We start from the raw sequence: 25,516 nt of genomic DNA on the forward strand, positions 1-25,516 counted from the left end.
AAAAAATATTTTAAAAAAAAGTTTGTGAAGACTATTGAACTAAATAATTTAAGAGAAATGTAATTAAAAATGATATGAATAAAAGAACCTAGGGCAAGGAATTTATCACTAATAGAGCAACAATGATTAATTATATTTTACCTTATTCTTGGACTAACATGCAAATTGGCTACAAGCCTACTAAGCATTCAAATAGAAATTCACACAAGCAATTTGGAAATAATCCATCTTTAGTTGGCATGCAATGTCTACCCTAATCTAAGGTGGCAGCACACTGCATCTTCCTTAAGCATGAACTATCTTATTTTTTTTTTTTGGTAGAAACGGCATTTCATATAGCTCTAACTTGAGTACATCCAGCCATATCAAAGGAAAGCAAAGAATAAAGGGTGGGAGGAATATCTCCTACAGATGTCCATATGATCTTCCCGGAATGTCGGGCAACAAAAGAGGCAACCCAGTCTGCCACACTGTTCGCCTCCCGAAAAACATGTGTAGCCTGGAAATCGCTCAGCACCTGAGCCAATCGCCGAATCTCACGAATGAGGGGATGACCATCACCATATCTGTCCACTCCTCGAATCCAATCGATCACCACAGAGGAATCTCCCTCAAGACATATATGCTCAGCACGGAGTACCCGCCTCGCATAGGCTATGCCCTCCCAGGCTGCCCGCAGCTCTGTCCCAACTGCGGTAAATCCCGGCGTACGGCACCCACCAGCAGCAACCAGCCTACCCAGATGGTCTCTGATGACAAAGCCCGCACCTCCTGAAACCCCGTCCAGCGACATACTACCGTCAAAATTCACTTTGAGATGACCAAGGGGTGGGGGTACCCAGGAGACTAGGGCGAACCTGGGCGCTGTGACAGCTGAAAGAGTACCCCAGGTGTCCCTGGCCATCTCAGAAGAGAAACTAATGGCAGCAGTAGCAACCTCCCTGACAAAAAGCATGGCTCTGTCCACCACCCTCCATGGGGGTAATCGCCTGCCCTCAAAGATGCCAGCATTCCGGTCCAACCAAATAGAATAAACCAAATATACCCAGCAAATGCCGGCCTCAACAGTGCTAGGCCTCCTCATGGAAACCCTTACCCAGTGAATCAAATCCTGTGTCGACTCGACTGAGTGGGGTAATAAGGATGGTGATAGGCGCCAAATCTCCCTAGCTCTGGGACACTGCAGAAGAGCATGATCAATCGTCTCCTCAGTCTCCGTGCACCCCTCACAACACTGAGTGATCCTCATACCTCGCCATACTAGCAAGCTCCTGGTCGGTAGGCAGCCCCATGCCACCTTCCAGATGAAGAGCGCCACACGCGGGTGAATCCGCATCCTCCAAATCCATCCTCCCTCTATCTGCCGGGCTGGCTCACGGCTCAAAAAAGTGTAAATATCCCTAGCTCGCACCTGCGATCGCCCTGACGGCATCCAGACTAGTCTATCCCGCCCCTCTCGAGCAGGGATATGAAGGGCCAGGATCATCTCTGCCAGCTGCTCCCCAAAAGTCTCTCTGATCAACTCCATCCTCCAGCGATCGCCCCCTGGCTCCATCAGATCTCTGACCCTGAGGCCGGTTAGCCTCGACGTATCCACCATAACCGGTAATCTACTAATAGGCTACTCCGTCACCCAGCAATCCTCCAACACATCAATGGACCGACCATCTCCAATGGCCCATCTAATCGCGGGAAGCACCAACCCTGCTCTAGCACAAATCGCCCTCCAGACCGGCGAATGGCGACGTCCAGCACGGGCCCCAGGCACTAGTATGCCATACTTGGCCCTCATCAGTGAGGACCACATGCCACTAGGCTCTCTAGCCGCGTGCCGTGCCACTAGGACCTCCCGTCTCGCCACCAAGGACTGCACCCCCAAACCACCATATCTCGTTGGCTGACATACAACCTCCCATGCCATAAGAGGTATGCCCCCCCTGCCTCCGTTCCTCCTCCAAATAAAGTTCCTATAGATCTGCTCAATTTTCCTCACTATCGCTACTGGAATAAGGGAATTAGATAGTAGGTAGACAGGGATCGAGGAAAGAACTGACCGTACCAAAGTGATCCTGCCCATCATGGAGAGTGAGTGTATCTGCCAGCCCTCCAGCCTATGTCTGATACTGAGCTCGAGGGAAGAGCACTCACTACTGCGTAGACGCTGACCGGAGATCGGTACTCCCAAATACCTCAATGTGCCCTCCTGCTCACCCACTCCCAGAATCTCCAAAATGGAGGTCTTCACAGTCGGTTTGGTCTTCGGGCTAAAAATAATTGCTGACTTAGATAAGTTGACCCGTTGACCAGACATAGTACAATACTCTCGAAGAATCCTCCAAACAATCCGTGCAACCTGCCTAGTCGCCCGGGCTAACAAGAGGCAATCATCGGCGAAGAGCAGATGAGAAATCGGTGTGGCCTCCGACACCGGCCTATAAACCTCCAGCTCTTGGGAGATCACTGCATGCCACAGGGCCCGGAAAAGTGCATCTGCGCATAGAATAAACAGCAATGGAGAGAGGGGGCATCCCTGACGCAATCCACCAGAAGACACAAAATACCGTGATGGCGATCCATTCACCAGGATAGCAAAGGAGGGGGCTCTGATACATCCCATAACCCATCTGATCCATACCTCAGAAAAGCCAAATCCCTGCAAGGACTGCTGCACAAAATCCCAACTCATCCTATCATATGCTCTCTCCATGTCAAGCTTGATCCCCATCAAACTCCTCCTACTCGAGGCCCTACCAAGATCAAACATAAATTCCTGAGCAATAAGGACATTATCTGTAATATTCCGCCCTCCCACAAAAGCCCCCTGCTCCGGACTGATCAGTCTCGGTAGAATATCCCTCAATCTCAAGGCTAGTAACTTCGCCGTCGCCTTGTACAAGGTAGTACACAGACTGATCGGGCAAAAGTGACTAGGCTCAGAAGCATCCTGTCGCTTCGGTATCAGGGTGACTAGGGTCCTCTGCCAATCTGTAGATATCACGGCTGTGCTGAAATACTGCTGTATGGCCGCCGTCATAGTCTGTCCCACAATCATCCAGTACCTCCGAAAGAAGAACGGTGGAAAACCATCCGGTCCGGGCGCCTTGTCCCCCTCAAGGGACCACATCACCTCTCGAATCTCCCTCTCCGAAACCGGCCTAATCAATGCTGTTGTATCCTCCTCCGCCACCCGTATCAGTGGTGGCACAAAACCCTCTGAAGTCACGGTGCCCGTCTGCTCCGACCATCTGGCCCTGAAAAAGCCCTCCAACACCCTCTGAATCATATCTGGGTCCTCCACTAGCTGCCCGTCCTCATTCCTGATCTCCCTGATCCTGTTCCGATGCCTCCTAATCACTGCAGCCTGGTGAAAAAATCTAGTATTCCGGTCTCCCTCCTGGATCCACTATACCCTCGATTTCTGTCTCCACAAGATCTCCTGCTGCCTCAAAAGGAAATCATGCAAGGCTACAAGTGACCTAAGCTCCCCCATAACCTCATCTGCCAAACCTCCCTCCACGGCCTCCAGAGCCTGTAACCTGGCAATGGCCTCCTCAGACTCCTCAATCCTCCTAAAAATATTTCCTACCTCTTCACGGTTCCACCTTCTCAACCTTCTTTTCGTCAGCTCCAGTTGGCGAGACACACGATACATAGCATCACTCCTCACCGGTACGCCCCATGCCTCCCTCACAATCTCCCAAGACCGTGGATAACAAGTCCAAAACTTCTCAAATCTAAAGGGGGAGCGAAATGAGACAACTGCATCAGTACTAACCAGTAAGGGGCAATGGTCGGATGCAATCCTCGGCAGGTGACGGACCTGATAGTCAGAGGAGCACTGGACCCACCCCGGTGTAGCATAGACTCTGTCCAGTCTCTCCCAAACCCGGGCCTGCCCCTGCTGATTGTTGCACCATGTGAATTGTGAGCCCGAAAATCCCAAATCAATCAATCCATTTGACATAATAAATTCCTGGAACTCCCTGATTTCCCTTTTATAAGTAAAAGCCCTCCCCCCCTCTTTTCCTGAGGATCAACAATACAATTGAAATCACCTGCCACCAGCATAGGATATCCCCTGATTTATAAGCTGAGTCGCCTCCGCCCACAACCGCCTTCGCTCTCTATAATCTGTATCGGCATACACAGCTGCTAGTACCCATGGGCTACGATTGGCTTCCGATATCACTAGGAAGAGTTTGCAAACATTGAATACATCAAGTTCATAGTCCCCTTGTGCCCAAGTCACAATAATACCACCGGATAATCCTTGAGATTCCACTGCATGGAACCCCCAAGACCTCGGAACTGCCGCCCTAGCCTTCTGAAGGCTCCGCCCGGATAGCCGGGTCTCAAACAAAACACAAATCTCCGGTTTGTGCAAGTGCACCAACCTACGAAAAGCCGGGGCAAAAGAAGGCTTCCCTGCACCCCGGCAATTCCAAAGGAGGGCTCTCATAATGCAACTGGGGCGTCGGCACACCCCACAGCCTTCGGGCCGCTGCCACTCCTTGCTTCCAATTCCAACTCCTCACCACACCCCAAATCTCCTCCCTTCACCAACTCACTGGGCTTCACCCCCTTAGCAGAAGCCATGAGTCGCTGCAGAGCCTCCTTGTGTGCCCCACTGTGATCATGAAGAACAATTGTATAAACACCATACTTAAAATTACAGAATTTAAATATGGGATAAAAGAAATATTCATTAAGATCAAAGAAGTTCATACAATTCCAAGAACAGAAATAAAAATGATGCAATAACCGTTGTCGTCCTTGTTAGGGCTTCATCTTGCCCTAGTGAAGAGATCAGCCCTGCATAGAGAATTGAACAGTCGCATCAATGGAGAAGGCTTCCATAGCGACCAACTCTTCTTTCTTTCTTCCTCTGGCGACTCCCATCGAAAACTCCCTCTCAGCACTTCATTTTTTTATATGGGAAGTTATTTCCGAAATGCCCAAACTTCTCTTCCTCCTTCTATTTCGGTGGGAAGTCGGCCTCTCCCTCCTTCCTCCCGTCGTCTCTCTGACTTCTTTGGAAACTCGGCTACAGGAAGAAGCTCGCTGATCTTTCGATGCCCCTTATGCCTAAGGCTGATGGCTTTTTATAGCCCACTCTCCTTCACGGTTTCATTCAAATCCAACTTCCTGATTCTGGAACGCCTGGTCATCTTCGTCGTTAGGATCGCTTTGCGGATGGGAACAGAGATAGAAGGTGGATCTCGGATGTCTTGCGAACGGCTGGGTGCCTTAGACGCATTGGAACTGTTTCGGAAGAGATCCTGCTGGGATTCGGAAGATGTTGCATGCGCAAGAGCAGATCATGGGATGTGGCCTCGAACGGATCCTGAGTTCGTTGGGAACAGGGGATGATGTGGATGCTGGAACGTTGCTCACGATTGAGGATGGATGTGATCCGAAATGTTGGTGATGCGGCTACAACGCAGAGGCGACGCGGTAGAATATCTTGGACGTGGCTGGGACGCTGAAACGTGGATGTGAGAGGATCTCGGAAGTTGGGATGGCTGGGAGCGCATGGAATTAGCGGAAGAAAGTGATTCGTGGGAAGCTTCATCACGAACATTGAAAGGATTTTGGTTCTGTTCAGAAGCAGGGGATAAGGATGACTTTGATTTGCAGTTGGTTGGGATTAATCCAGAAGACGGCTGGGATGTTGACGCGGAGAAATCTGACGGAAGAAGGAATCTATTCTTTGGACATGGGAGGGAAGGAACAGGGGAGATTGGGAATGGCTGAAGCTGAGGATGATGAAGTCTATCTAGACACTGGGAAGCTTGGATTTGGCTCTATCTTGGCTGAGATCTAGCGGAGCAGGGGATGCGAGCAAATGCGTGAAGGCTGGATCCAGGCGGTGGATGCTATGCATTTGGTTCGAATTCATGAAGGAAGAATAGGCGTTGCACATGGCTAGGATGCTAATCCGGAAGATGTTGGGATGAATCCGTGGGTAAGGGGAGTTTGGATTCGGCTGATGGTTGGGAGATGAAGATGGGCGCAAAGGGGACTCTGGGAAAGATTCGGAAGAAGAAAAGATGACCCGTGAGCTGGTGTGTTCTGTTTTCGTGAAGTCTGGGAAGAAGAATTGGAAGCCATGAAGTTGGGATTTGAGGTTGAGCTGGGAGCGAAAGGAGTTGCTTTGATTCGTGATGACGAGGAGATGGTTTAGAATGCAGGAGATCGCTTCCGGCTGAGATGCGGCTGGGAGGAAGTTGTTCCGAAACGGGGGAAGATGAATCTGATGACGTTAGGAATGAATGGATTCTGAACGGGATCTGGGACGGCTGGGAGATAGCTGGTTCATCCCGTGGATAAGCTGACACTCTGTTCCGAGTGGGATAGCTTGATTCGAACGGGATTGGCTGCGGATGTTTGGGAGATATTTAGAATGAATCCGGGTAAAGAGGAGCATCGGTGAAGCTGAGAGGATCTCGGCTGGGAGGAAGGCTTTGTTTGGATGCCGTGAAGCTCGGAAGCTGGGAAGGGAGACGCGTGGAAAAGGATGGAGCTAGGATGCTGAGATGTGAATGGATGTAGATGGAGCTGATCCGGAAGTTTGGGGGATGAACTTGGATGAAGATGGATCACAACGGGATGAAGGCTGGATTCTACTGTGATGTGGAGCAGGGGATTGATCTTTATCCATGGATGCTGGACGTGGGAGAATCAACGTGGAGGAGATGAGCTGGACTCTGCTCTGTTCCTTGGGTCCAAATGGTATGCACACGAGATGTTGGGAATTCAGATAAGAAAGAGATGTTCACCGGCTGGGAGGAGACCAATAACTAGAATTCTCTAAGATCTATGCGATTATAGATGATATACTTTAAAATCTGAGAAACAAATGATTGAAAAGTGTGGGAAGAGAAGTAGGTGAACTTGTGAAGAGACAAGAATTAATGGGAAGCATTGGATTTTGGAGGAGAGTTCTTGGAATCGACTCTGGAAGATGTGGAGTTGTGGAATGATGCAGTGTAGGTTTAGGCTCGACCTGCATCCATTAGGCTCAATCAATAATCAAAATCGAATTAAAGTGCATTGATGAGGGTGAACATATTTTCTCATGTTAAAATTTAGAATATGTGCATAAAACTAAGAATAAGTGCCATATAAAATAGATTAATTTATACATTATTTAGCACTTATCATCATTCTGTTCGTAATCAACCTTAGCCCAAAGAACAGAGCCGCATGTGATCCTCCTCTTCATCCACGGGATAAACTCAAGTCCCAAGCTTCCTTCCATTCGGATTGATTCGATCATCCACGTGAAGAAGCGTCGGTTAATTTCCCTGCATCCACAACGGTCTAGTCCTCCCGTGATGCATGCAAAAGATCCAACGTCCATGAGCCACTTCTTCTGGATTCCTTACATTCACAAACAGATCTCAGCATCCCGTGAGCCCTTCCTCTCATTCTGGATTAACTCCATCCCACGTTGTTCTCATTCCTTCTCTGAATCTCCCAGCTTCTTCCGCTAGATCTCAGCCAGGATGAGCGTCCGCAGCATTCTTCCTAGCGTCTTTGCTTCCTTACCCGAATCCCCTATTCCCAGCCACATGAACCTATTCCCAGCCAAATGAATCTGTTCCCAGCCGAAGGAAATCAAACTTTCAAACCAAACAACCCCCTCATCCCAAATTGATCAATCCTTCATCCAACTGGATCAACTCCAATCTTCCTCCCGAGCTGATTGCGTCCCAAATAGCTTCATCCCGAGCATCACGGAAGTCCTAGCATTCGGATTAGCTCTATCTCCTCTTCACAGAGCCGGCCCGAGCCTTAGGCGATCGAGGCGGTCGCCTAAGGCCCCGGGCCAATGGAAGGCCCCGGGAGGTGAAGGGAGAAAAGAAATTGAGAGAGAGAGGGGGAAGTTTTTGGCACCGTGATCAAAAGGAAGCAAAGGCCCCTTTTAAAACAGAAACAGGAGCTGGCTACGAGTCTTCCCCCTTGATGGAAGGGAGGTGGAGAGTTTTCTGGCCTGCAGAGGAGCAATTTGGGAAGTTGGGGACAGTAGTTTTGTTTTGGGTGGAGGGGGGGGGAGAGAGAGAGAGAGAGAGAGGAGGGATTTGGTTGGCTTGATACCCGCCTGAAGCCACTCTTATCTTTCATCCCTTCTCTTTTTTGGTTTTGGTCTTGGTTTTCCTTCCCTCACAATACTCCTGATCCACCTGGGCCATCGGGAAGAAAGATAGGGGGATTGGAGATGGACTTCTTGGAGGGTAGAGAGAGAAAAGGAGGGAAGAGGGGGGGGGGGGGGGTGAATGGCTGCTGTGCTGTGATGCTGCAGTAGCTGCTTCGGTACTCACCAAGTAAGGGTACTCACTTTGAAAGGAAGATGGTGGGATGGGATTTTTATTAATTAGATCGAGTGAATTTTCCATAATGCCCCTACTTTCTTTTCTAGAAAAGGCCTGGACAAATTCTGCTCTTGCTTTACCATAATTCCCATAATTTCTTTATCTTGACCATGAAGTGCCATAGGATGATCTTTTCCTATTCTACTCTTACTTGACAGAATAAAAGTATTATTAAGCATTATCTCAGTTATTTAATCAGTTTCATGGCTCTTTTCTTAGATTAATTACTTTTCTATATTTTCATTCAAAAATTATATTAAATTGAAAAGACTTCTTATCTATTCTTATTAGATTCGTGTATCTTTATTGGAATATTATACTTGATTACTATCTATTTTTATATCATTTTTAAAAAATATTTTATACTTATTTAAAATTTTATTATTAAAAAAAAGGCCTCATCTATTGGATTCGCCTTAGGCCCCCAAATGTATTGGGCCACCCCTGCCTCTTCATCATGAAGCAAATCCAGCTTCTTTCGGATCACTCCACCATCCACGGACTCCTCTACATCATCCACGGGTGGAACAGAGTCATCCAAGCTCCCATCTGCCGAACAGAGCCCGAGTCTCCAGCGTATCAAATCAGCTTCTTCCCAACGGCATTCACACTCCAACTTCATCTCAGCCGTGAGCATCATTCCCTGCATCCAAGGATCAAGCCAACTGTTCAACGCGATCAGCTCCCAGTGCATCTTCTTCACAACTTCCGGATTCCTCTCAGCCGTGAGCACCATCCCGCATTTCCCACGTCCTCCACATCTCCCTCTGCTTTGGAACAACGGCTCAGATCCCATCTTCTCCGTGATCCTTTTCTTCCGAATAAGCTCCAATCCCAGCAAATCTCCAAGATATCCCACGTGCATCCCGTGTTCTTATCTTCTCACTCGAAATCAGCTTCTTCCCAACGGCATTCACACTCCAACTTCATCTCAGCCGTGAGCATCATTCCCTGCATCCAAGGATCAAGCCAACTGTTCAACGCGATCAGCTCCCAGTGCATCTTCTTCACAACTTCCGGATTCCTCTCAGCCGTGAGCACCATCCCGCATTTCCCACGTCCTCCACATCTCCCTCTGCTTTGGAACAACGGCTCAGATCCCATCTTCTCCGTGATCCTTTTCTTCCGAATAAGCTCCAATCCCAGCAAATCTCCAAGATATCCCACGTGCATCCCGTGTTCTTATCTTCTCACTCGGAACGGGGAGGAGGGAGAGAGGTAGGCAGCCTATAAAAAGGGAGTCAAGACGTGAAGGAGGGGGCAGCTCTTCTCCGATCCAATAATTCTCTTCTCACCCGTTCTATCTCACCGCATCATTCATTCCTATCTGGGAGTCCCACCGAAGCTAGAGAAGGAAGGAGACACGGGAGAGAGGAAGGAAGTCGTGATGGAAGCCTTCTCCACTGCTGCTGTCGTCCAGAATCCCATGGAAGGCTGAGTTCCGTCGCTAGGGCTGGATGAAGCTCTAACAGAGAAATAAGGGTTTTGTATATTTAATTTTCTATTCTTGGAGTTGTATGAACTTAATGCTTTTAATGAATATCTTCTTTTATCACATATTTAATTTCTGTGATGTTAAATATGACGTTTATATAACTGGTTTTTATGGTCACTAAGTAAATATAAAGATCATCTATACTTAAGAAAGATGCAGTATCCTGCCGCATTAGTTTAGGGTAGACATTTCATGCCAACTAAAGATGGATGTTCCTAAAGTGCTTTTGTGACATTTTATTTGAATGCTTATTCGGCTTGTAGCTAATTTGCATGTTAATTCAAGAACAAATTAAAATACAATTAATCCTTGTTGCCATGTTAGTGGTGATTTTCTTGCCCTAGGTTCTCTCAACTGATATCATTTTAATTGCATTTCTTATTAAATTGTTTAGGTTAATATTCTTCACAAATTCATATTTATAAATTAAAAAAAACAATTGTATCCCAATTCCTATGGATCGATATCCGTAATCACTATCTTACAAGGTACGTGCTATTGCGTGGTCTATAAAACTGACTATCAACCATCATATTATCATTCGAAGAAGATGGAATTCGATAAGGATTGGGTATATCCTAGGCTACAGGAGAGATCTAGGTTAACACTACTACTAAGATGGAATTTTACTGGCAAATAAAGTGCAAGGTATGGAAAAGTTAATGCAAAGATAAATAAAGATAAATTAAAATTGATTGATATGTTAGAAGTTAGAAGATATAGCATTACAATCTGGTATTTATAAGTGGCTCACATCAACCATTAAGATAAGCGTCACTACTTAGTTTTTGATACCTGTCCTTATAGATTTGCACTAGGTGAGCCATTATTGTCATGCATGGTTCCTTCCACTACTCTTATACTCCGAGTAGTTAGTACTCATTCGATGTTCTTGGTAGTGATACAAGTAGTAATAATATAAATATAGCTACCTCACTCCTCCCATGTTTGGGGTACTAGCAAGATAGATGTAATTACTTGTTTACACCATATAGCCTAATATGCATGACAATCACCTTCCTTCTCATTTTAGATTGATAGCTCTCTCCTCCATCAGTCTACACCACATTCATTTTGTCTACATCCTCAGTGTTCTAGCCAGCTCCTTCGGCATATTGGCATTTAGAACACAGTCATCATTCTAGATGTGATGTACACAATACCCTCTATATCTCATTAACCACCAGCTAAGAGGGTGATGGGATGTATTTGGTACCACATCCATCAACCTTATTTTGGATGTGGATATCATTCAACTTGGCCAATTTGAAGACCATAGAGGATCTAGTAGATGCAAGATTCAAACTCGAGCAGCAAGTAGAAACTATGGAGGATCAAGTGGAGGTAAGATCCATCACGATGCTTGACCCTCAGCCTATTACTCTCCAACATATAGATTTGGCATGTATGATTGCTACTGACGAGGAGGTGGTGGTATCCATTAGGATGGTTCCCCCTAGTCCTTATGGTATGGGCAAGTTTCATTGTAGATAGTTTGAATTGTTGCCTCCCCATCCGTCGCCTCAAGGCTATGTGTCAGCATGATTCCATTGACATTTTACTCGATAGTGGATAGCCGAAGCCTATCTCGAGCTCGAATACAAGCCAAACATTAACCAAAGAATTATTTGTTGCCTATTCGGTTTGATCTGCTCCTGCACTCGCCTGTAGGACCTATTCCTCAATACCTTGATTTGTAGATTCTGAGAGCTCAATAAGATAGTCTTCGGTCTCTTCCTCTTGATATGTCGAAAACCTAAAGTTGAGTTTCTCGATGACCCCAAAATTTTCATGCAAGGATTTATAGCGTGATTCATCCGTCATAAAGATGGGATCAGTTAATTTCACCACAATACACACTGAAACAAGCTATGACTTATAATATGGACTTTCGACAATAGAAACAAGTCTTTCGACCTATTATAGTATCGAAATCAAAGGTGCAATATAATGCTCCATAAGTGGCCTTAGCATGATGGCCACTTTGCTCATGGCTGCTTCACAAATCTCCTTTTGCAACGGCATGATAGTAACTATGCAATGATATCCCTCCAAGCGTGCCATATAATTTATTTTCCTAGCATCTCTTCAAGTGTGGTACAAAACTTGATGGATTGTTGGCTTGCTGGAGAAATTGTAGGATAAGTCTAAAAGCAAGAGATAGATAGATACATGGACATACAACTAGTATTAGAGTAGTCAGAAAGAAGGTGATTGAGGGAGAGTCAAGAGTGGCAATGGTCAAGGCATTCTTGACCTTCAGGAACTTTCACCATCGTCACACCATCCTTCGAAAAAGATGAATTTGAATTGGGATAGTATGTAACCTCAGCTATGGTAGGAGAGATCTAAGTTAAGACTACTCCTAAGATAGAGTCCTACTAATAAATAAAGCACAGAGTAAAGTAAAGCTAAGGCAAAAATAAGTAAAGATAAATTAAAATTGATTAATATGTTGAAGGTTGAAAATTTTCTTTTTCAATATTACAATCCAATATTTATAAGTAGTTTGCATCAACTGCTAGGATAAATGCCACTACTTAGCTTTTGACATTTGTCCTTACTTATTTGCACCATGTGGCCACTATTGTTATATATAGTTCTCTCCACTACTTATATACTCCAAGTAGTTGTACCACTCTTTTTATATTCTTGGTAGTAGTATGGGTAATGGAAGATAGTGTAACTACGTACCCTACTCCTCTCACATTCTGGATAGTGGCAAGATTAATTTTACTACCTTTTGGTTTATGCCATATAGCCCACTGTACATGACAATCACCTTCCTTTTCATCCAAGGCCGATAGCTCTTGCCACTTAATCTACACCACATTCACTCAGTCTACATTCTTAGTATTTTGACTTGCTCCTCCCTTGGTGTATCAGCCTTTAGATCATTGTCATTGGTTTAAATATGGTGTAAACAACTTGAAAAGATACATATTTCAAACATTTGAGGGTGTTTGGGTGCAAAGCTTATTCTTGTGCCAAAAAGTCAACAAACCAAGCTTCATGTTAAGTCAAGGATGTGCATTTTCTTGGACATGGAAGTGAAGAGCTGGGTTATAAGCCTTTGGAATTCAAAAGCGAAGAAGTTTGTTAAAAGCTAAGATATTGTCTTCTTTGAAAACTAAATCATTGAAGAATTTGAAAGGTGGATAAGCTACAAGAAGGTGGATAAGCTACAAGGAAGTGGAGGTGAACTTGTTGATTTATGACCTACTTCTTCTCCAATGATTCATGGTAAAGTGGAAGATGTCCAACAAGGTTAAGATGAGGTGTTTGATGAAAATCCTTTTGTTGAATTTGGTGATGAGCAAGAATAGCTACTCCCAAGAATAACTACTACCAATACTACATCTAATAAGGTCTATTGGGGTTTATCAACCATCAAAGAAATACTCTACAAGTGGGTATATAATACTATAGTAATATAGAGGAATCAAAAACTTTCCAAAAAGCATGGGTTCAAGCAAAAGGACAAGTGCTAATAAGCTATGCAAGAGAAGATTGATTCTTTGCACATGACTATACTTGTGATTTCATAGAGCTACCAAAGGGTTGAAAGCTTTGAAAACAAGTGGATGTTTTAATTCAGAAAATGATGATGATAACCAAGTCAAGTATAAGGCTCAACTAGTTATAATAGGCTTTAAGAAATAAAAGAGTGTAGGCTTTTATTAGATTTTCTCACCAGTTGTCAATTTATCCTCCATATGGATCATTCTAGGTCATGTTTCAAGCATAGAACCAAAATGGAGCAATTAGATATCAAGACCACTTTCCTTCATGGTGGCATTGAAGGGTTCTAGCATGCTATAATGAGGAGCGGAAGCTAGAAATTTTAAAAATTTCTTGATAAAGTTCCTTAACATAAAACCCTTATAAGCCAAGATCACCTTAATGGAAGCAATCAAATAATATAATATAAATGCAGAAATAGAAGAATACCTCTAACGCTAATCCAATGTGCAGAATTTCCACTAGGTGCCCAAGTGTTCACCCTCCAACGTTGATCCACACGAAAACTTGATTTATGTCTTAAGCTCCAAAGACTTTGATCCTTAATGCAGAATTCTTCTAAAGAACTCTAATGGCTTGATTTCCTTTCTTTCTATTTTTCTTTAACCTTCTAAAATCACTTCTAATCTTTTTGTCTTAAAGAAGACCACATTGTCTTTGCTTAGGACACACTAGAAGCAATGCTAGAAAGAAAGAAACTAATATAAGAAAGAAAGAAGAGAGGAGTGGGTTGGAGTTGGAATGATGAAACCCATGGAGTGCTAACCTATTTATAATAGGTGTAGGGATGCATCTCCAAGGGATGCATCCTATCCACACATCCTCTCATGAAAGGGCATCATCTAAAGGGACATATCAAATAAGAGGAGGTGCAGATCAAGTGAGGAGGTGTATCAAATGATATGTCCTTTCATGTGGTGCCATATTTTGACCAAGTCAACATCACATGCTAATCACATGTCCATCACGCCTCACCTCTTGATCTTTCATGATAATGATCCAAGGGCTCAATGCAAGGCACCATTCACTTGACCCATTATGTCTTCATCCAATGGTGGGATTAAGATCCAATGGTCAATTATGATAGCCATCCTCTAACCCAATCCAATTGGGTTAAACCAACTCTCCATTATGTCTTCATCCAACAGTAGATCAAGATCTAACGGTCTAGATTGAATGATTTATTAAATCTAATCCAATTAGACTCAAACCAAGCCAATTAGGTGCCAACTCTTGGCTAACCCATATTAGAACATGATCTAATCAAATTAGATCAATTAAGAATCGGATTCGAATCCAATTCGAATCAAGACCTAAGGATTTACAACACCTGCTAGGATGTCTATCTTGCAAATATGATCTAATCCAATTAGACCCTTAATAAGTTTTCTTATGTGTGACCCATTAGGTTCCATACTTAGCCAGCAATAGGTGTGAGTGCGAGTTGACCCAACTTGATTAGAACTTTTCTAATCGATTTAAGTCCAAACTGCGCGAACCCGAACTTAACAATTAGAATCCTTTCTAATTGGTGATCAAATTAAACTCTTTAATTCGATCAAACCTATAAGACAAGATTGACGTCTAGCAACGTGTCATGTCTACCCGAAAAATATGAAATTTGGTAGAAATACCAAAACTACCCTTCAGTGGCAAGTTACCGTGCAATTCAATCCTTTAATCAAATTGCATCCCGAAAATATATATGAGTATGAATATATGTCAAACTCAATTTCATATTCATATAGTTCTCAATCTTCTAATGATAATTCGAATAATGAAACTGTGGAGTGATTGATTATAACCCTATTTGATTTTGATGAGCTCAAAGCATTTGAGTATATCTTATGTTTACTAATGAATTCAATATAGTATTTCAGTGAAATTCTTGTAAATTTATGGTCAAGTGTCTCTAGATTTGGTTCAAGACATTTTGGATAAGTTAAGAAGTCAATTTGAACCAAAGTCTGAGACTCGAATCGACTCCGGGAGATTACGAGTCGACTCCAAGCGTATCAGAAGCACTGGCACAGGCTCGAGTCGACTCCTGTACATTACGAGTCGACTCCGACTGAGAACAGACAGACGAACAGAAAGATCCAACTCAAAATCTGTCAACGAGTCGACTCTTGAAGAACGCGAGTCGACTCCGATAATGCCGAGTCGACTTCAGGGTAGTACGAGTCGACTCCAGAGAGTTACAGACAGAAAGATAGAGAAGTTATTTTGGACCCTGAGAGCCGAGTCGACTCCTGAGGAACTCGAGTCGACTCCGATGGTTGGCAGGTCGACTCCAAAGGAAGCGAGAGTCGACTCCCAGTGTGATACAAGGCAAAAGTCAGAGAGCAACTTTCGGACACTGAGAGCCGAGTCGACTCCCGCAAAGTCCGAGTCGACTCCAAGGCAACGCTACCCCAAAAAGACAGAAGACTGTTTTTTGGATACTGAGAGCCGAGTCGACTCCGAAACAGTTCGAGTCGACTCCAAGACGGCACGAGTCAAAAGACAAAAGATCGAGAGTTCGGACACTGAGCGCCGAGTCGACTCCCAGAATTTCCGAGTCGACTCGAGTGAGCAAAGTTGAAGAATACATCTATGGATTTCTTGGAATGAGTCAACTCCAAAAGTGCCAGGTCAGCTCCAGACTTTGGGGAGTCGACTCCGGGTTAAGTCGAGTCGACTCCCAGTCGAGAAGAGCACTTTAATTCAAATCCGGAACAGTTGCCGAGCCGACTCCAGAAAAGCATGAGTCGACTCCTGCTGCAGCCGAGTCGACTCCAGATCGCGCGAGTCGACTCCGATCCCAACGGAAACATTGTCAGGATGTGCAAAGTGTGAAGAACGGCTAGAAGATTGTGTCTAACGGCTAGTTTCCGTGGGGAATGGCTTAAATAGCCACAGAGAACTGTAGCAAGGTAGAGAAGCGACATTCCATTCAAAGAAAACAAGAAATCTTCATCTACCAAAGGATTTCAAAGGAAAAAAAGGAAGAGGGCCATTAACTCCATTCAACCAACTCTTCCCAGCATTAAAAAAGTCTCCTTCAGCCTTCAAGTCTTAAAGACATTCAAGAGGAGACTCAGAGTTCGAGAAGCCCTCCTCTACATCTTCATAAATTTGTTTGAGGGCTCTTAACTTCTCTCTTATTTATATCGCTGTATATCTGCTTGTTTAGAAGCTTTATTTTTCTGTTTGTCTTTGTTCAAACCGTTTGTTCCTTACTTGATTCAATCAGGGGATTGAATCAAGGGTGTAAAGGTTTGTTGGTGAGCCTAGGTGATAGTCAACTTTAAAGACCACGCAATAGCACGTATCTAGTAGGATAGTGATTACGGGTATCGATCCACAGGGATTGGGGTATAGTTGTTTTTTCTTTAAAAATAAAAATATTTGAAAAAGAGAATTTGTGAAGACTATTAAACTAAGCAATTTAATAAAAGAAAATGCAATTAAAAGGGATATCAGTTTAAGAGAACCTAGGGCAAGGAATTCACCACTAACATCGGAACAAGGATTAATTATATTTTATTTCGTTCTTGGATTAACATGCAAATTGGCTACAAGCCTAATAAGCATTGAAATAAAAATTCACAAAAGTAATTTGGGCATAATCCATCTTCAGTTGGCATGAAATGTCTACCTAATCTAAGGTGGTAGCACACTGCATCTTCCTTAAGCATGAACTATCTTATATTTACTCAGTGATCATGAAGAACAGTTGTACGAACATCATACTTAAAATCACAGAAATTAAATATGATTCAAAAGAAGATATCCATTAAAAACAATAAGTTCATACAACTCCAAGAATATAAAATAAAATATAAAATCCATGTCCCTGTGTTAGGGCTGCATCCAGCCCTAGAGAGGAGATCAGCCCTGCATGGAGAATTGAACAGCTGCACTGCAGGGGGACTTCATAATGATTGGCTCCTTCCTCCCGTCGGCTCTCTCCTCTCTTCTCTGTCTCCCGTGAGAACTTGGCTTCTCCCCTGTTCCGAAGAGATCCTGGAACCGGACCCCCAAAGCTTGCCTTCCCTCTCGGTGGAGCTTCCCCTTTTATAGCTTTCTCGAATGAAGAGATAAGGGTGGATGAACGGCTGACGCCTGCGTAGATGATTTGGAGACGATCCGGAAGTTGGTATGCTGTTGGGATTTGATTCCGAAGCAGAGGAAGGTGAGCTGGTAGTTGATCCGGAAGTCTGTTGCTTGATCTTCGGCTGCAGGGGGGTGACAAGGACGTGGAGCAAAATGCAAGGGATGCTGGGATGAATCCGTGGATAAGGATGACTTAGGAGCTTGGAACGGCTGAGAGGTTGATCGCAAAGGGAAGATGCAGATGAATCACGGAAGAAAAGGGATAAGGATGCAAGGTTGGGTAACTGGTTCCTAGTTTAGACGCGTTGGAATTGGTTTGGAATGTGGGATCCTGTGGGGATTCGAAGCTCATCCCATGGATAATGGGAATGAAGCAGCTGTGATTCCGAAATTTACTGGGATGCTATTCACGGCTGCGTGAAACAGGGGATCTGGATCGTATGAAGTAGGTGATAATCCATCGGCAAAGAGATGAAGTTTGGCTGGCAGTTGGGAAGAAATCTGCTGAAGAATCCTTCTGCTGGGAAGAAGTTGGGGATCCGGTTGAGAGGTGGAATACGATCCATGAAGCTGAGAGCTAATGTGGACAGCCGAACGTGAGATGCGGATGCAGGAAGCATGGGCATTAAGCTGGATACGGGATAAGGATGGATCACGAACAGATTACGCGTGAAACAGGGGAGGCATGGGTGGATGAATACGAAGACATGGAAGTTGAAACAGGGGATTCTTCCATGGTCAATTGATCCACATAGGAGGACGTTTGGATTCGGAAGTTGGGAGGAAGAAGGATACGGCTGTAAGATTCTCATGAATCACGGACGCCGGGAAGCGATCCAAGAAGAAGAGGATATAGATTGATATTCTGTTTTGAAGGAAGAAGTGGTCGGAAGCTGGGAATTCTGGATTCGTGAGGTGCAGGGAATCACAAATGGTCACTGGGAACATGTTCATTTGGGTTAGTTCGGAAGAGGGAAGACACTAAATTTAAGGGGACTTTGGAAGAGATGAATTTGGGTCGGCTAGGAAATAATCCGGACAGATGTTGTAATGTGGGAAAGTAATGAAACGGATATGTGAGTTGGGGTATTGGGAGATCAACATGGGACGGCTGAGATCAAACTTGGAGCAGTAACCGCTAAGCACTTAGAGGTTGATGTGGACACGGGTTCAGCTGCAAATGCGACCTACACACATTAGTTCAAACATCATCCCAATTAGTTCGGCTCGATCTGCACACATTAGACTCGACCAATAAATAATCAAACTTGAATTATTTCTAATTAAAATGCAATGATGAAGGTAACACAAATTTTTAGTTGAATTTACAAAATATATGAATTAAAATAATGATAAGTGCTATGAATAAGATATTAATTTATGCATTATTTAGCACTTATCACTAGGTTGAAACCAACGTGTAAGGGTTTGATTGTGAGCCCGGAAAAACAATCGGGTGGTTCTAGTCGGTGAGCCTGGGAAAACCGACCGAGTTCGTTGTGATCTCGCAAAACAACAAGTTAGGTTGTGAGCTTGTAAAACAACCGGCTGTAATCCAAGGGGTTATAGTGAATTCCCAAGTGAGGCTTGGGGAGTGGACGTAGGAGCAAGGGTTAGCTCCGAACCACTATAAATTCCTTGTGTTTGTGATCGCTTTGTTGTCTCTTACCTTCATTTCATTCACTGCACATAGCATCTAATTAATCAACTTGCAAAAAGTATTAATTAGTTATCCACAAATATTTTAATTGTAATAATTATTTTAAAACCCAATTCACCCCTCCTCTTGGGTTGTCTATCTGGGCAACAAGTGGTATCAGAGTCGGAACTCTATTACCCAAAGAGTAAAAGATCAAAATGACAACCCCATTTGGATCTTCTCATATTGAGGGCCAGTCCACCCAAAGACCTCCATTCTTTAATGGATCTGACTACTCATATTGGAAGGCAAGGATGAAAATATTCATTCAAGCACAAGACTATGAGATGTGGACCACCATACTTAATGGACCATACGTCCCATCAATTTTTGTAGAGGGTGTAACTATACCCAAACTTGAAAAGGATTGGGATGACAATGATAGAAGGAAGGTACAACTAAATGCCAAAGCAATGAATGTGCTTTATTGTGCTTTAGATAGAAATGAATTTAATAGAGTCTCTACTTGCAATTCTGCAAAAGAAATTTGGGATAGACTTGAAGTGACCCACGAGGGTACAAATCAAGTAAAAGAATCCAAAATAAATATATTAGTTCATAAGTATGAATTATTTAAAATGGATTCTAATGAAACAATCACTTGCATGTTCACTAGATTTACTGACATTGTCAATGGCCTAGAAAGCCTTGGCAAAAATTATACTAACAGTGAGCTTGTCAGGAAGATTCTTCATTGTCTACCAAGGTCATGGGAAGCCAAGGTAACGGCAATCCAAGAAGCCAAGGACTTAAACAAGCTGCCATTCGAGGAGCTACTTGGATCCCTCATGACGCATGAGCTAACGATGAAACAACACAACAAAGAAGAGTCCTCTCACAAGAAAAAGGTAATAGCACTTAAATCTGTTTCTACTAACAAAGATTTGTCTTGCAGCAGTAGTAGTGAAGAGGAAGACAATGAGGGAGATGATGATGAGGCTCTCCTTGTAAGAAAATTCCGTAGATTCATCAACCGGAAGAAGTCCTCACATCAAAGGAGAGGCCCCTCAAGTTCCTATCACAAGGATAAAGGTAAGAAAAGGAAAAATGAGGGGATCGGTGTAGGGTTCTAGCATGTCATAATGGGCAGCGGAAGCTAGGGATTTTAAAAATTTTCTTAATAAAGTCCCTATGCATGAAACCCTTTTAAGCCTAGATCACCTTAATGATTACAATCAAATAATATAAAATAAATGCAGAATTAGTAGAATACCTCAAATGCTAATCCAAAGTGTACAATCTCCACGAGGCGTCCAAGTGTCCGCCCTCCAATGGTGATCCACACGAAAACTTGATCAAGACTTTAGCTCCAAAGACTTTTGATCCTTAATGCAGAATTCTTCTAAAGAACTCTAATGGCTTGCTTTCCTTCCTTTCTATTTTTCTTTAGCCTTCTAAAATCACTTCTAATCCTTTTGTCCTAATGAAGACCACCTTGTCTTGGCTTAGGACACACTAGAAGCAATGTTAGAAAGAAAGAAACTAATGTAAGAAAGAAGGGATATGAGAGAGAGAGAGTTGGATTGATTTCCGATGATTTGAAAACACCGGGAGCATTCCCTATTTATAGATGGCGTACGGATGCATTGTAGCCATCCATTCATGCATGAAGAGGGGCGTGAGATCAAGTGATGTGTCATTTGATGAGAGGGCATATCAGAAGTAGTTAGGATAAGATGAAGTGCTTATGATATGGCGCTTCATCCTTATCCATTCCCTAAGCATCTCTTCATGAAATCCACCGTACTCATGCCTCTCTTCATTTCTTCTCACGCATGAAAAATAGGGAGCATTCTCAACCATTGATCAAGGCTAGATGATGATCCAAAGGCCCTTATTGGTGGCGCCATAAGAAAGAAGGAGAGAGAGAATGATGCGGTTGAAGGAAAAGTAGTTAGGATATGATGACGTGTCATCTTTATCCAATCCAAGTGGCACTTCTTCATGAGGCGCCATTCTAAATTCACCGTATTCCCTTCTTTCTCACGCCATCTGATGTTGACTAAGTCAATATCACAAGTCCATCACGAGATCATGATCTCCCATCATCCCATGATGAAGATCCAATGGCTCTAATCCATGGCGCCATCCATTTGATCCTTCTCTTTATCCAAATGTTGATCCAACGGTCAAAATTAAATATTTTATCAAATCTAATCCAATTAGACTCAAATCAAGCCAATTTAGGTGCCAACTCTTGGCTAACCCATATTAGAATATGATCTAATCAAATTAGATCAATTAAGAATCAGATTCGAATCTAATTCGAATCAGATTCGAATCCAGTTCGAATCAGGAGCTAAGGTTTGCAACACCTGCTAGGATGTTTATCTTGCAAACATGATCTAATCCAATTAGACCCTTGATAAGTTTTCTTGTGTGTGACCCATTGGGTTCCATACTTAGCCAGCAATAGGTGTGAGTGCGAGTTGACCCAACTTGATTAGAACTCTTCTAATCGATTTAAGTCCAAACTGCGCGAACCCGAACTTAACAATTAGAATCTTTTCTAATTGATGATCGAATTAAACTCTTTAGTTCGATCAAACCTATAAGACAAGATTGACGTCTAGCAACGTGTCATGTCTACCCGAAAAATATGGAATTTGGTGGAAATACCAAAAATACCCTTCAGTGGCAAGTTACCATGCAATTCAATCCTTTAATCAAACTGCATCCCAAATATGTATATGAGTATGAATATATGTCAAACTCAATTTCATATTCATATTTTTCTCAATCTTTTAATGATAATTCAAATAATAAAACATTAGAAACTCTTTCTAATTTTCATTCTGCTTTGATCAAAGGCTTCCTGAATTATCATATGATTAGAATAAATAGGATGCTATCTTCTCTTACTAGAAGTGATTAATTCCTTGTTGACCTTCTCATAATCTTCGTACACAATCCACCATATCCAGAAGACCTCGTACATAACTTATTGTCATGAATGAGTGTAAACCAAAACATTGGTTCATGTGCACAAGATACCATGGTGATCTCAGGTCAAAGGATCAGTTGCACAACTCCCACTAAGAGAATCATCTTTTGACATGTAAGTAAGACTTCATAAGATTTCTCTTTGTAGGTCAATTCAGTGAACTCATTCTTCTAATGAGCACCCATATCTTTGTATTAGTGTCTCCACACAAATGATTGTGAGATCAATCATCCTCTGCATCGAGCATACATAAGACATGCCAGTCTTTCCGGTAATCATTGATCCCCGACTCAATGTACCAATGACTGGGAATATTTAAGATTAGGATTTTAGGATTTTAAGTCTCACTAGTATGATCTCATCATAGTCTTAAAACCATTGCCCTAATCTAAGGAGTTTATCATAAATATAATCAACAGCATATGATAAAATATAATGCCTTTATTCATATTTAAATGTCATGTACATGATTTGGACAAATCAAAAGAGAAACCCTTCGCAATACATATTGCAATTGGCTTGTAGGGCATCTACTCTTTCAATCTCCCACTTGCACTAAAGCCAATCGCTCTTATATTTTATCCCCATACAATCGAGGTGGCGATCGAACTGCTGTTGTGGTAGAGCTTTAGTGAACGGGTCTGCTAGGTTGTTCTTGGTGTCTACTCGTTCAATGACTATGTCTTGTCTCTCGACAATCTCTCGAACAAGATGGAAGCGTCTTAGAATGTGCTTGGATTTGTGATGAGACCTTGGTTCCTTCGCTTGAGCAACAGCTCCAGTGTTATCACAATAAACTGGGACTGGTCCAGCGATCTCGGGAACTACTCCTAACTCAGAGATGAACTTCTTCATCCAGACAGCTTCCTTAGCGGCTTCACTTACAGCAATGTATTCTGCCTCAGTAGTTGAGTCAGCTACAGTTTGCTGTTTGGAACTCTTCCAGCTCACTGCACCACCATTTAGGGTAAAGACATACCCTGAAGTGGACTTGCTATCATCTGGATCTGATTGAAAACTAGAATCAGAAAATCCTTCTAGTTTCAACTCAGATCCTCCATAAACTAGAAAAATATCTTTAGTCCTTCTCAAGTACTTAAGAATATTTTTCACAGCTATCCAATGATCCTCTCCTGGATCAGCCTGAAATCTACTTGTTATGCCTAAGGCATAAGCAACATCAGGCCTAGTACATAGCATAGCATACATAATCGATCCTATTGCCGAAGCATAGGGAATAGTGAATTCTATTCCTCTCTTCAGATGTCTTAGGAGACATCTTCTTAGAGAGACGTATGCCATGACTCATAGGCAAATAACCTCTTTTACTTTCTTCCATGCTGAATCTTTTCAGCACATTATCTATGTACCTAGACTGGGACAAGCCTAGCATCCTTTTAGATCTATCCCTATAGATCTTTATACCAAGTATATAGGATGCTTCTCCCAAGTCTTTCATGGAAAAGCTTTTTGACAGCCAAGTCTTGACCGATTGTAACATTGGAATATCATTTCCAATGATCAGTATGTCATCTACATACAATATTAAGAAGACAATGGCACTCCCACTAGTCTTCTTGTACACACATGGTTCATCCACATTTTTGATAAAACCAAACTCTTTGACTGTTGTATCAAAACGGATGTTCCAACTCCTCGATGCTTGCTTTAATCCATAAATGGATCTCTTAAGCTTGCATACTTGATTTGCTCTCTTACTTGAGACAAATCCTTCTGGCTGTGTCATGTAAACCTCTTCCTCAAGATAACCATTAAGGAAGGCGGTTTTGACATCCATCTGCCAGATTTCATAATCATAGTATGCAGCTATTGCAAGCAAAATCCGAATAGATTTGAGCATAGCTACTGGCGAAAAAGTTTCATCATAGTCAATTCCTTGCTTTTGCCTGAAACCTTTTGCCACCAATCTAGCCTTGTAGGTTTCTACTTGGCCATCTGCTCCAATCTTTTTCTTATAGACCCATTTGCAACCTATAGGGTTTACACCCTCTGGTGCATCAACCAAAGTCCATACTTGGTTGGTATACATAGAATCTATTTCAGATTTCATGCCTTCTAGCCATTTGTCAGAGTCACTACTCATGACAGCTTCCGAATAGGTCAGAGGATCATTATTCTGAACAATGTGGGCTTCATCATTCTCAATGATGAACCCATACCTCTCAGGTGCTCTTCGCACTCTATCTGACCTTCGGAGAGGAGATGTGTGTTGTGGTTGTACCTCATCAATAGGTACATCTGGTTGAAGAATTTCTTGTGTTTCTATTTGTAGGTCTTGAACTTCTTCAAGTTCTATTTTTCTATCCTTGCCCTTTTCTAAGATAAACTCTTTTTCTAAGAAAATGGCATGCCTACCTACAAAAACTTTTTGTTCGGTAGGATGATAGAAGATGTATCCTATACTATCTTTAGGATAACCTACAAAAATATATTTATCTGATCTAGCACTTAGCTTGTGTCCAAAATTTCTTTTGACATAAGCTTGACAACCCCATATCTTAAGATACTTAAGATTAGGCTTCTTTCCTCTCCATATCTCATATGGAGTGCTAGGTACAGACTTAGAAGGTACCCTGTTTAATATTAGTGCAGCAGTCTCTAGAGCAAAACCCCAGAAGGAAATAGGAAGATCAGTAAAGCACATCATGGACCGTACCATATCTAATAAAGTACGATTCCTCCGTTCAGCTACACCATTTAATTGTGGCGTATACGGAGGTGTCCATTCAGAGAGAATGCCCTTTTCTTTAAGATGATTTAAAAACTCACTAGAAAGGTATTCACCTCCTCGATCAGATCGAAGGATTTTAATACACTTTCCGGTTTGTTTTTCAACCATACTTTGATACTCTTTAAACTTATCAAAAGCTTCGGATTTATGTTTCATAAGATACACATATCCGAACCTTGATAAATCATCAGTGAATGTGATGAAGTAAGAGTATCCACCTCTAGCTGGAGTTGTCATAGGACCACATACATCTGTGTGTATAAGTCCTAATAACTCACTTGCCCTTTCTCCATGTCCAGTGAATGGAGACTTAGTCATTTTACCCATAAGACAAGATTCACAAGTTCCTAATGATTCATAATCATAAGGATCAAAGAACTCTTCTTTGTATAACTTGTTGATTCTTGATTCACTTATGTGACCAAGTCGGCAATGCCAAAGAAGGGTGTTATTTACTTCCTCTCTCTTTCTTTTATTGCTTTTATTAATATGAAAGACATTGTCATTAAGTAATAAAACAAGAAGACCATTTTCCATAATGCCATTGCAAAGATGCTTATTAGAAAAATAAATAGAGCAACCATTGCCCTTTCCATTAATTTCAAATCCTTTCTTTAACAACAAAGGAATG

Source organism: Phoenix dactylifera, unplaced genomic scaffold (genome assembly GCF_009389715.1).
Source record: "Phoenix dactylifera cultivar Barhee BC4 unplaced genomic scaffold, palm_55x_up_171113_PBpolish2nd_filt_p 000749F, whole genome shotgun sequence".
Taxonomy (NCBI): Eukaryota; Viridiplantae; Streptophyta; class Magnoliopsida; order Arecales; family Arecaceae; genus Phoenix; species Phoenix dactylifera.